The sequence below is a fragment of the Arachis stenosperma genome, chromosome 4, assembly GCF_014773155.1.
Source record: "Arachis stenosperma cultivar V10309 chromosome 4, arast.V10309.gnm1.PFL2, whole genome shotgun sequence".
Lineage (NCBI taxonomy): Eukaryota > Viridiplantae > Streptophyta > Magnoliopsida > Fabales > Fabaceae > Arachis > Arachis stenosperma.
The window spans coordinates 40440301-40449963 of record NC_080380.1 but is presented as its reverse complement, the minus strand read 5'-3'; positions in this window follow the sequence as shown (position 1 = coordinate 40449963).

Sequence of the window (9663 nt, the reverse complement as noted above, 5' to 3'; positions counted from 1 at the left end):
TGACTGACAACCACTTTTGTTCTACAAGCAATCAAGGCTCTAGTGTTTATCTCTTGGATTCCTGATACACGATGCATGGTTGATCGCCTGACAACCGAGTGCTCGCCTGACAAACGAGCCAGCCATTCCGTGAGATCAAAGTCTTCGTGGTATAGGCGAGAACTGATGGCGGCATTCAAGAGAATCCGGAAGGTCTAACCTTGTCTGTGGTATTCTGAGTAGGATTCAATGATTGAATGACTGTGACGTGCTTCAAACTCCTAGCAGGCGGGGCGTTAGTGACAGACGCAAAAGAATCACTGGATTCTATTCCGGCCTGACCGAGAACCGACAGCTGATTAGCCTATGCTGTGACAGAGCATAGGAACGTTTTCACTGAGAGGATGGGAGGTAGCCACTGACAACGGTGAAACCCTTGCATAAGCTTGCCATGGAAAGGAGTAAGAAGGATTGGATGAAGACAGTAGGAAAGCAGAGAGACGGAAGGGAAGGCATCTTCATACGCTTATCTGAAATTCCTACCAATGAATTACATAAGTACCTCTATCTTTATCTTTATGTTTTATTCGTATATCACTATACCCATTTGAGTCTACCTGACTAAGATTTACAAGGTGACCATAGCTTGCTTCATACCAACAATCTCCGTGGGATCGACCCTTACTCACGTAAGGTATTACTTGGACGACCCAGTGCACTTGCTGGTTAGTTGTGCAAAATTGTGTAGTGATCACAATTTCGCGCACCAAGTTTTTGGCGCCGTTGCCGGGGATTGTTCGAGTTTGGACAACTGACGGTTCATCTTGTTACTTAGATTAGGTATTTTTCTTCAGAGTTCTTAAGAATGAATTCTAGTGTTTCATGATAATCTGTTGAAATCTGGCTGGCTGAGAAGCCATGTCTAATCTTATTGGACCGAGGTTTCAACTGATCATCACAAGAGCTTGTTGATCTCCATCAATCTTGCTATTGGAGCAGTGATCTGCTAAGGCTTGGCTGGCCATTGGCCATGTCTAGTGTTTTGGACCGAAGCTTTCTTTGAAAGCTTGGCTGGCTGTGAAGCCATGTCTAATTCCTGGACCGGAGTCTTAGACTAGCATTGCAATGATTCCTGGAATCCAAATTAAGAATTCTGAAACTTTTATTTTCTATTTTCATATAATTTTCGAAAAAAAAAGAGCACAAAAAAATTTCAAAATCATAAAAACCAAAAATATTTTATGTTTCTTGTTTGAGTCTAGTGTCTAATTTTAAGTTTGGTGTCTTGCATGTATTGTTTATTTGATCTTGGTTCTATTTTCAAGTCAATAGTCCAGGGAACTGAAGATTCAGAACATGCAGCAGAGGAATTACACAGAAAAAGCTGGGCGTTCAAAACGCCCAGTGAAGAAGGACAGACTGGCGTTTAAACGCCAGCCAGGGTTCCTGGTTGGGCGTTTAACGCCCAAAAAGGTATAGCATTGGGCGTTAAACGCCAGAATGTGCACCATTCTGGGCGTTTAACGCCAGGATGGCACAAGGGGGAGGATTTTGTTTTCAAATCAATTTTTTTTCAAGTTTTCAAAGTTTTTCAAAATCAAATCTTTTTCAAATCATATCTTTTCAATCAAATGATTTCAAAATCAATTTCTTTCCTTTTTCAAAGATACTTGCTATCAATTAATGATTTGATTCAACATTTCAAGTATGTTGCCTTTTCTGTTGAGAAAGGTTTAATGTTTGAATCATATCTTTTCTTGATAGCCAAGTTATTAATTTTTAAAATCAAATCTTTTTAAAATTGTTTTCAAATCATATCTTCTCAATCACATTTTTTTAAACCAATCATATCTTCTTAACCTCATCTTTTTCAAAATAGTTTTCAATCAAATCTTTTTGACTTCTAATTTCAAAATCTTTTTCAAAAATCACTTGATTCCTTTTCCACTGTGAGTTTTCGAAAATTATCAATCAATTTTTCAAAATGATTTTAAAAACTTTTTAATTAATTTTCGAAAATTCTCTTCCCCTCTTCCCACATCCTTTTATTTATGGAGTACCACTCCTTCTCAATGCACAATTCGAACTCTCTCTGATTTAGTTCGAATTCTTCTACCTCTTTCTTCTATTTTTCTGTTCTTCTGACACCTCAAGGAATCTCTATACTGTGACATAGAGGATTCCACATTTTCTTGTTCTCTTCTCTTTCATATGAGCAGGAGCAGAGACAAAGGCATTCTTGTTGAAGCGGATAATTTGTACGCTTTTTGGCATTGTTTTTAGTATGTTTTTAGTATGATCTAGTTAGTTTTTAGTATATTTTTATTAGTTTTTAGTTAAAATTCACTTTTCTGGATTTTGCTATGAGTTTGTGTGTTTTTCTATGATTTCAGGTATTTTCTGGCTGAAATTGAGGGACCTGAGCAAAAATCTGATCCAGAGACTGAAAAGGACTGCAGATGCTGTTGGATTCTGACCTCCCTACACTCGAAGTGGATTTTCTGGAGCTACAGAAGCCCAATTGGCGCGTTTTCAACGGCGTTAAAAAGTAGACATCTTGGGCTTTCCAGCAATATATGATAGTTCATACTTTGCCCAAGATTTGATGGCCCAAACCGGCGTTCAAAGTCACCCTCAGAAATTCCAGCGTTAAACGCCGGAACTGGCACCTAAATGGGAGTTAAACGCCCAAACTGGCATAAAAGCTGGCGTTTAACTCCAAGAAGAGTCTCTACACGAAATTGCTTCATTGCTCAGCCCAAGCACACAGGAAGTGGGAAAGGAAGTGGATTTTTATGTCATTTACTCATCTCTGTAAACCTTAGGCTACTAGTTTTCTATAAGTAGGACCTTTTGCTATTGTATTTTAAAAATCTTTGGACATCTAGTTCTTAGATCATTGGGAGGCTGGCCTCACGGCCATGCCTAGACCTTGTTCTTATGTATTTTCAACGGTGGAGTTTTTACACACCATAGATTAAGGTGTGGAGCTCTGCTGTACCTCGAGTATTAATGCAATTACTATTGTTCTTCTATTCAATTCCGCTTGTTCTTTGTCCAAGATATCACTTGTTCTTCAACTTGATGAATGTGATGATCCGTGACACTCATCATCATTCTCACCTATGAACAAGGTGACTGACAACCACTTTTGTTCTACAAGCAATCAAGGCTCTAGTGTTTATCTCTTGGATTCCTGATACACGATGCATGGTTGATCGCCTGACAACCGAGTGCTCGCCTGACAAACGAGCCAGCCATTCCGTGAGATCAAAGTCTTCGTGGTATAGGCGAGAACTGATGGCGGCATTCAAGAGAATCCGGAAGGTCTAACCTTGTCTGTGGTATTCTGAGTAGGATTCAATGATTGAATGACTGTGACGTGCTTCAAACTCCTAGCAGGCGGGGTGTTAGTGACAGACGCAAAAGAATCACTGGATTCTATTCCGGCCTGACCGAGAACCGACAGCTGATTAGCCTATGCTGTGACAGAGCATAGGAACGTTTTCACTGAGAGGATGGGAGGTAGCCACTGACAACGGTGAAACCCTTGCATAAGCTTGCCATGGAAAGGAGTAAGAAGGATTGGATGAAGACAGTAGGAAAGCAGAGAGACGGAAGGGAAGGCATCTTCATACGCTTATCTGAAGTTCCTACCAATGAATTACATAAGTACCTCTATCTTTATCTTTATGTTTTATTCGTATATCACTATACCCATTTGAGTCTGCCTGACTAAGATTTACAAGGTGACCATAGCTTGCTTCATACCAACAATCTCCGTGGGATCGACCCTTACTCACGTAAGGTATTACTTGGACGACCCATTGCACTTGCTGGTTAGTTGTGCAAAGTTGTGTAGTGATCACAATTTCGCGCACCACTGTGACAGAGCATTTGGACCATTTTCACTGAGAGGAATGAATGTAGCCAGCAACAAGGGTGATGCCTTCAGACGATTAGCCGTGCAGTGACAGCGCATAGGACCATTTTCCCGAGAGGATGAAAAGTAGCCATTGATGATGGTGATGCCCTACATACAGCTTGCCATGGGAAGGAGTAAGAAGGATTGGATGAAAGCAATAAGAAAGTAGAGATTCGAAAGGATTCTAGCATCTCCACACGCCTATCTGAAATTCCCACTATTGATTTACATAAGTATTTCTATCCCTTTTTATTTTCTATTTATTATTAATTTTCGAAACCCATAACCATTTAATCTGCCTAACTGAGATTTACAAGGTGACCATAGCTTGCTTCATACCAACAATCTCTGTGGGATCGACCCTTACTCACGTAAGGTATTACTTGGATGACCCAGTACACTTGCTGGTTAAGTTGAACGGAGTTGTGTCCACACATAGTTGAAAAAGCAATGAATTTTACAAAATACAATAACAAAGGAATCACAATTTCGTGCACCAGGCATCGGCTAGCCTCCAAGGCTGGTGAAGGGGTTTCACCTAATTCACTAATCTTACCCGAGGTTGAATCCAAAGCGTCATTTGAGGAAAAAACTAGTTCCTCTCCTACTAAATCTATTGACATCTCTTCCATTGATTTAGGTACCAATACTATGGCCACTCCTAGAAGGATTAATCTCAAGGAGGTAGGAGCTCCGGATTTCACTCTCCAACCATTTCAAGTGCGGCATCCGAATTTGACTGCCGATTTCAAACTAAAGACCGCATTGATCAATCTACTTCCTAAATTCCATGGTTTACCCTCTCAAGAGCTCATCAAGCACCTTAGAGACTTTCAAATAGCTTGTTCAACTACTAGACGGCACGGGGCGGATGAGGTTGCCGTTTAGTTATATGCCTTCCCATTTTCTCTTGAGGGAAGGGCAAAGGAGTGGTTCTACACTCAACCCGAAGCTGTTGTTACTAATTGGAATTTGCTTAGAAGGGAATTTTTTGACAAATTCTTTCCACTGGAGGTCACGGATAGATTGAGGAAGAAAATATCGTTCGTCATTCAAGGTAAATCAGAGACTCTCTATGAGTATTGGAAATATTTTAGAAAGCTCCTTGATTTGTGCCGCCATCACAGGATTGACGAATAATACTTATTAGTTACTTTTGCCAAGGCATGAAGCCTTAAGATAAGGTCCTTTTGGATGCTTCAAGTAATAGTTCTATGACAAAGTACAAGACGGCGGCGGAAGCATGACAACTTATCACTAATTTAGCTGAGTCTACTCAACATGTGAGGCACAGGAATAATCATCCCAATGCTATTGCAGAAGTCTCCTCTAGTACTGAGTCCGCTCTCATCAAGACTTTAGGAGAGATGACCAATAGCCTCAAGCAACTCCAACTAAATCAACAACAACCTCTACCTCCTCCACAACAACAATGTCAACAGTTAGTCCCTCAGAGGGTATGTGAGATTTGCGCTTGCTATTTAGTGCGGTGAAATCGCCACCAGCGTTTTCTGCACGTGGCGCATGTCACGCGTACGCGTCAGTCATGCGTATGCGTCAGTCACACGTACGCGTCGATAGTCTTTTCCGCGTGTCACGCATACGCGTTAAGTACGCGCACGCGTCGCTGTGCAAATCTTCAAATCACACGTACGCATCATCCACGTGCATGCGTCGCCATGGAAAGCTCCAAATCACGCGCACGCGTCAGGTATGCGTACACTTTGCTCCTCGCTGGTTTTCTCCTTTAATTCTTGTGTTGCAGAAACTCCATTAAATTCAGCTGAATGCTACCTAAAATAAAGAGAAATGCACAAGACTCAAAGTAGCATCCATAGTGGCTAAAAGATAATTAATTCTTGATTAAACTCAACAATTTAAGTGCAAATTCACTAGGAAAAGATAAGAAAGATGCTCACACATCACAACACCAAACTTGAACTGTTGCTTGTCCTCAAGCAACTAAAACTAATATAGGCTTAGGATGTGAATTTGCATGAGAATGAGAGTTCAATTAAGCTTATGTCTCTTTTTATAGTGGGGTTTATAACTGCAATCTTGAATAGGTTTGACATCTCACTCTCCTTTGAATCAGAAGGATGTCATTGTCATTCGGAATTAGAATCCGGATAATATTATGAATTCTCTGATCTTTATATTTCAGTTTAATCCTTGGACACATCAAAATTTACTTTAATTAATTTTTCTTTGGTGCTTTGCACCTTGAGCCTAGCCGTGACTTTAAATGTTTTGTCTCAAGGGTTACTTGACACAGAAACACCACAAGCACTTAAATGGGTAACTCTCTTTGAGTTCTAATTTTTCTCTTTCAGTTACTCCCAGACAGTGGTGCTCAAAGCCTTTGGCATACTCTGTTAAACGCACTTTGTCTCGACTCTAAGTGTTCTGTCTCAAGAATTACTTGACACAATCACACCACAAGCATATGACTAGGGAAACAACTCTTTGAGCTTTTAATCATGTCTGACCTCCCTAGTCATTGATGCTCAGAGCCTTGGACCTTGCTTTTATAGTTTCTTTTTCTTTTGCTATTTCTTTTGCTTCAAGGATTAAATTTTTTTGTTTGTTTTAGAGAAGTCATAATAATTCTCTAAATTCCTGTTCCTTGTACATCAACATTCCTTGATTCAAATTCAAATATGCAATGTTCATTCATGCATTCAGAATTACAGAAAATACCACCATATTTAAGTAAATAAGACCACTCTTAAATATAACTCAATTTCTCATGCAATACATCACTTATTTTTCTTTTGAATTCAAGTTTTAGTGAGTAATACATGAGACAAATGTTTTTTGGGTTAAAAGTACTAAAGATCATGCAAGCAATCAAAGCAACAGAAAATAGAAGATAACACAATAAGAACGGAAGAGAAAATAGAATGAAAAGAACTCAACCACCTCAGTTATGCTGGTGGTCATCTCATTCCTTCATGAAGCACATTCATCTCCCTTTGGTGCTAAACAGAAAAGCCACAAGCGAAGCGTCAACACCAAACTTAAAGGTTTGCTTGTCTTCAAGCAAAGAAGAACTGCAAACAGAGAGAGACATAAAAGCAATTAATATGATGAAAAAAGAAGAAAAAGATAAAAGAACAAGAGAGAATTAGGATTTGGGAGGTGGATGATTTGAAATCAGGCGCTGAGGTTGTTCAATTGGGCGTCACATGCGACGCGTCCGTGTGAGGCACGCGTATGCGTGGATCGCGCGAAATTCATGTGTACGCGTGGACGGCCAGGATAGGAAAACGATGCGAACGCGTCAAGGACGCGTCCGCGTGGTGGGGTTTGTGCGTCCAGTATAGTTCCAGCCCCACACCAGCATAACTCTCTGGCTAAACACCTTTTACGCCATTTTCACTCATCCACGCATGCGCGTGCTTGACGCGTACGCGTAGAGTGTCAAAATTGCAAATGATGCCCATGCGTCATGTACGCATACGCGTGAGCCAATTTGTGTGCCAAGAACACTTCCTGCTTCCCTCCCGCGTAACTTTTTGTTCACTTTTTATTTTTCATGCACACACATATGACACGTACGCATCAGCGACGCTTGCGCGTCGTGTGCTTGTTTTCTTTAATATTCGGTCCCTGTTCTAAGATAGCTGCATGATAAGAAAAATAGTAAAAACCAATAAAAATCAAATAAGTAAGAAAACTACTACTACGAAAAATAACTAAGGATATGAAATTATCGGGTTACCTCCCGACAAGTGCTCTTTTACCGTCACTAGCTTGACGGTTAGCTCCTCTAAGGAAGAGGATCATAGGGGCTCAGCTCTTCACCCCTTACTTTGAACTTCTTTCCTATGTCTCCATAACGTAGCTCAATATGCTCCAGAGAGAGGATTCTGATTACTGTATAAACCCATGTTGGATTGCTGGTCAACACCACCTTCATTACTGAGGAGAAACCTTCAGTCGGGATCTTTTTGTTTCTCCATCCTCTATGTACTTTCTTCTTTTTTGGAACCTCCTCCTTGGTAGATGATGCATTCCCAACACCAAACTTAGGTTTGATATCAGGAGGAATTTTATTGATTGTTGCCAAGGGAGGTTTGAGCTGCAGATTCTGCTGTGTAGCATAATGGGACTTTTGAAGGGTTGGATCAATAAGCTCAGTCTGCATGCACCTCTCTTCTTCACCTGCTGAATGTACATCTTTGAAAACATGAAAGACTAGTTGCTCATCATGCACTCTAAACACTAATTCGTCCACTTCTACATCAATCAGAGCTCTTCCAGTGGCTAGGAATGGTCTTCCTAGAATTATAGAGGCATTCTCATCCTCCCCCGTGTCAAGAATCACAAAGTCTGCTGGTTGGAAGAACTTACCCACTTTGACCAAGATATTCTCCACTAATTAGTATGCAGGCTTCATAGATTTGTCTGCCATCTGTAATGCTATCTTTGTGGGTTGTGCCTCTTGGATTTACAGCTTCTTCATCACAGATAAGGGCATTAGATTTATGCTTGCCCCCAGATCACATAGGGCTTTCTCAAAGGTTGTGCTCCCAATGGTGCATGGAATTTGAAAGCTCCCTGGATCTGGCATCTTCCTTGACAAGTTATTCTGAATTACAGCACTACATTCTTTAGTTAGGACTACTGTCTCATCTCCCTTTAACCGCTTCTTCTTTGACAACAACTCCTTCATGAAGTTGACATAGATAGGCATTTGTTCCAAAACCTCAACAAAAGGAATATTGATTTGCAACTTTCTGAAGACTTCCAAGAACCTTGAAAACTGCTTGTCCTTGGTCTCCTTTTGAAGTTTCTGAGGATATGGCATCTTAGGCTTGTACTCAAGAGCCTTTGGCAATGTAGGATGAGTGTCAAGAGAGTCTGGGAATGGGTTGTCCGCACGCTTTGGAGGGGCGTGCTCTTCTTCTTCTTTCTTCCTTTTTCTCTTCTGGAGCTTCTTTTTCAATTGAATATTCAATGACCTTGGCCTCAGAGCCAGCTACTTTACCACTTCTCAGTTGAATAACCTTGCAATTTTTTTCAACTGGCTCCTCAGCAACTTGTGCTTCCATACTTGCCACTTGTTCACTAATCAAGGTGATAGCCTTGCATTCCTCTCTTGGATTCACCACTGTATTACCAGGAAGGCTATTAGTGGTCCTTTGATCAATTTCATTAACTTTTGTGGCTAATTAACCCATCTGAATCTCTAAGTTCTTGATTGATGCTCTAGTTTTCTGCCTAAAACTTATCAACATTGCTTCCAAATCATTATTCTGTTGGGGCTGAGAAGTTGCTTGCTGAGATGACTGAAACTGGTGGTTATTAAAATTATTTTGTTGAAAATCACCATGAGAATTATGATTAAAATTCTGTGGCCTCTGAGGTTGCTCTCTCCATCCAAAATTTGGGTGATTTCTCTACCCCTAATTATAGGTCTTAAAATAGGGATCATTGTTGGGATTTCTAGGAGCACTTCCCATGTAATTGACCTGTTCAGAAGAAAATTGAGCATAATTATAATTATCATTTTGCACAAAATTACCTGTCATGTCATAAGAGGCTTTTTGAGGTAGATTTTGGGTGTTGATAGCTGAGACATGCATGCCACCCATCTGTTGAGTAAGTAGACTTATTTGCTAAGACATAAGCTTGTTTTGAGCAAGAAGAGCATTAAGAGTTTCTACTTGCATGACACCCTTCTTCTGAAGAGCCTCAGAGTTCATAGAATTCCTGTTAGATGAGTATAAATATTGGTTATTAGCAACCAATTC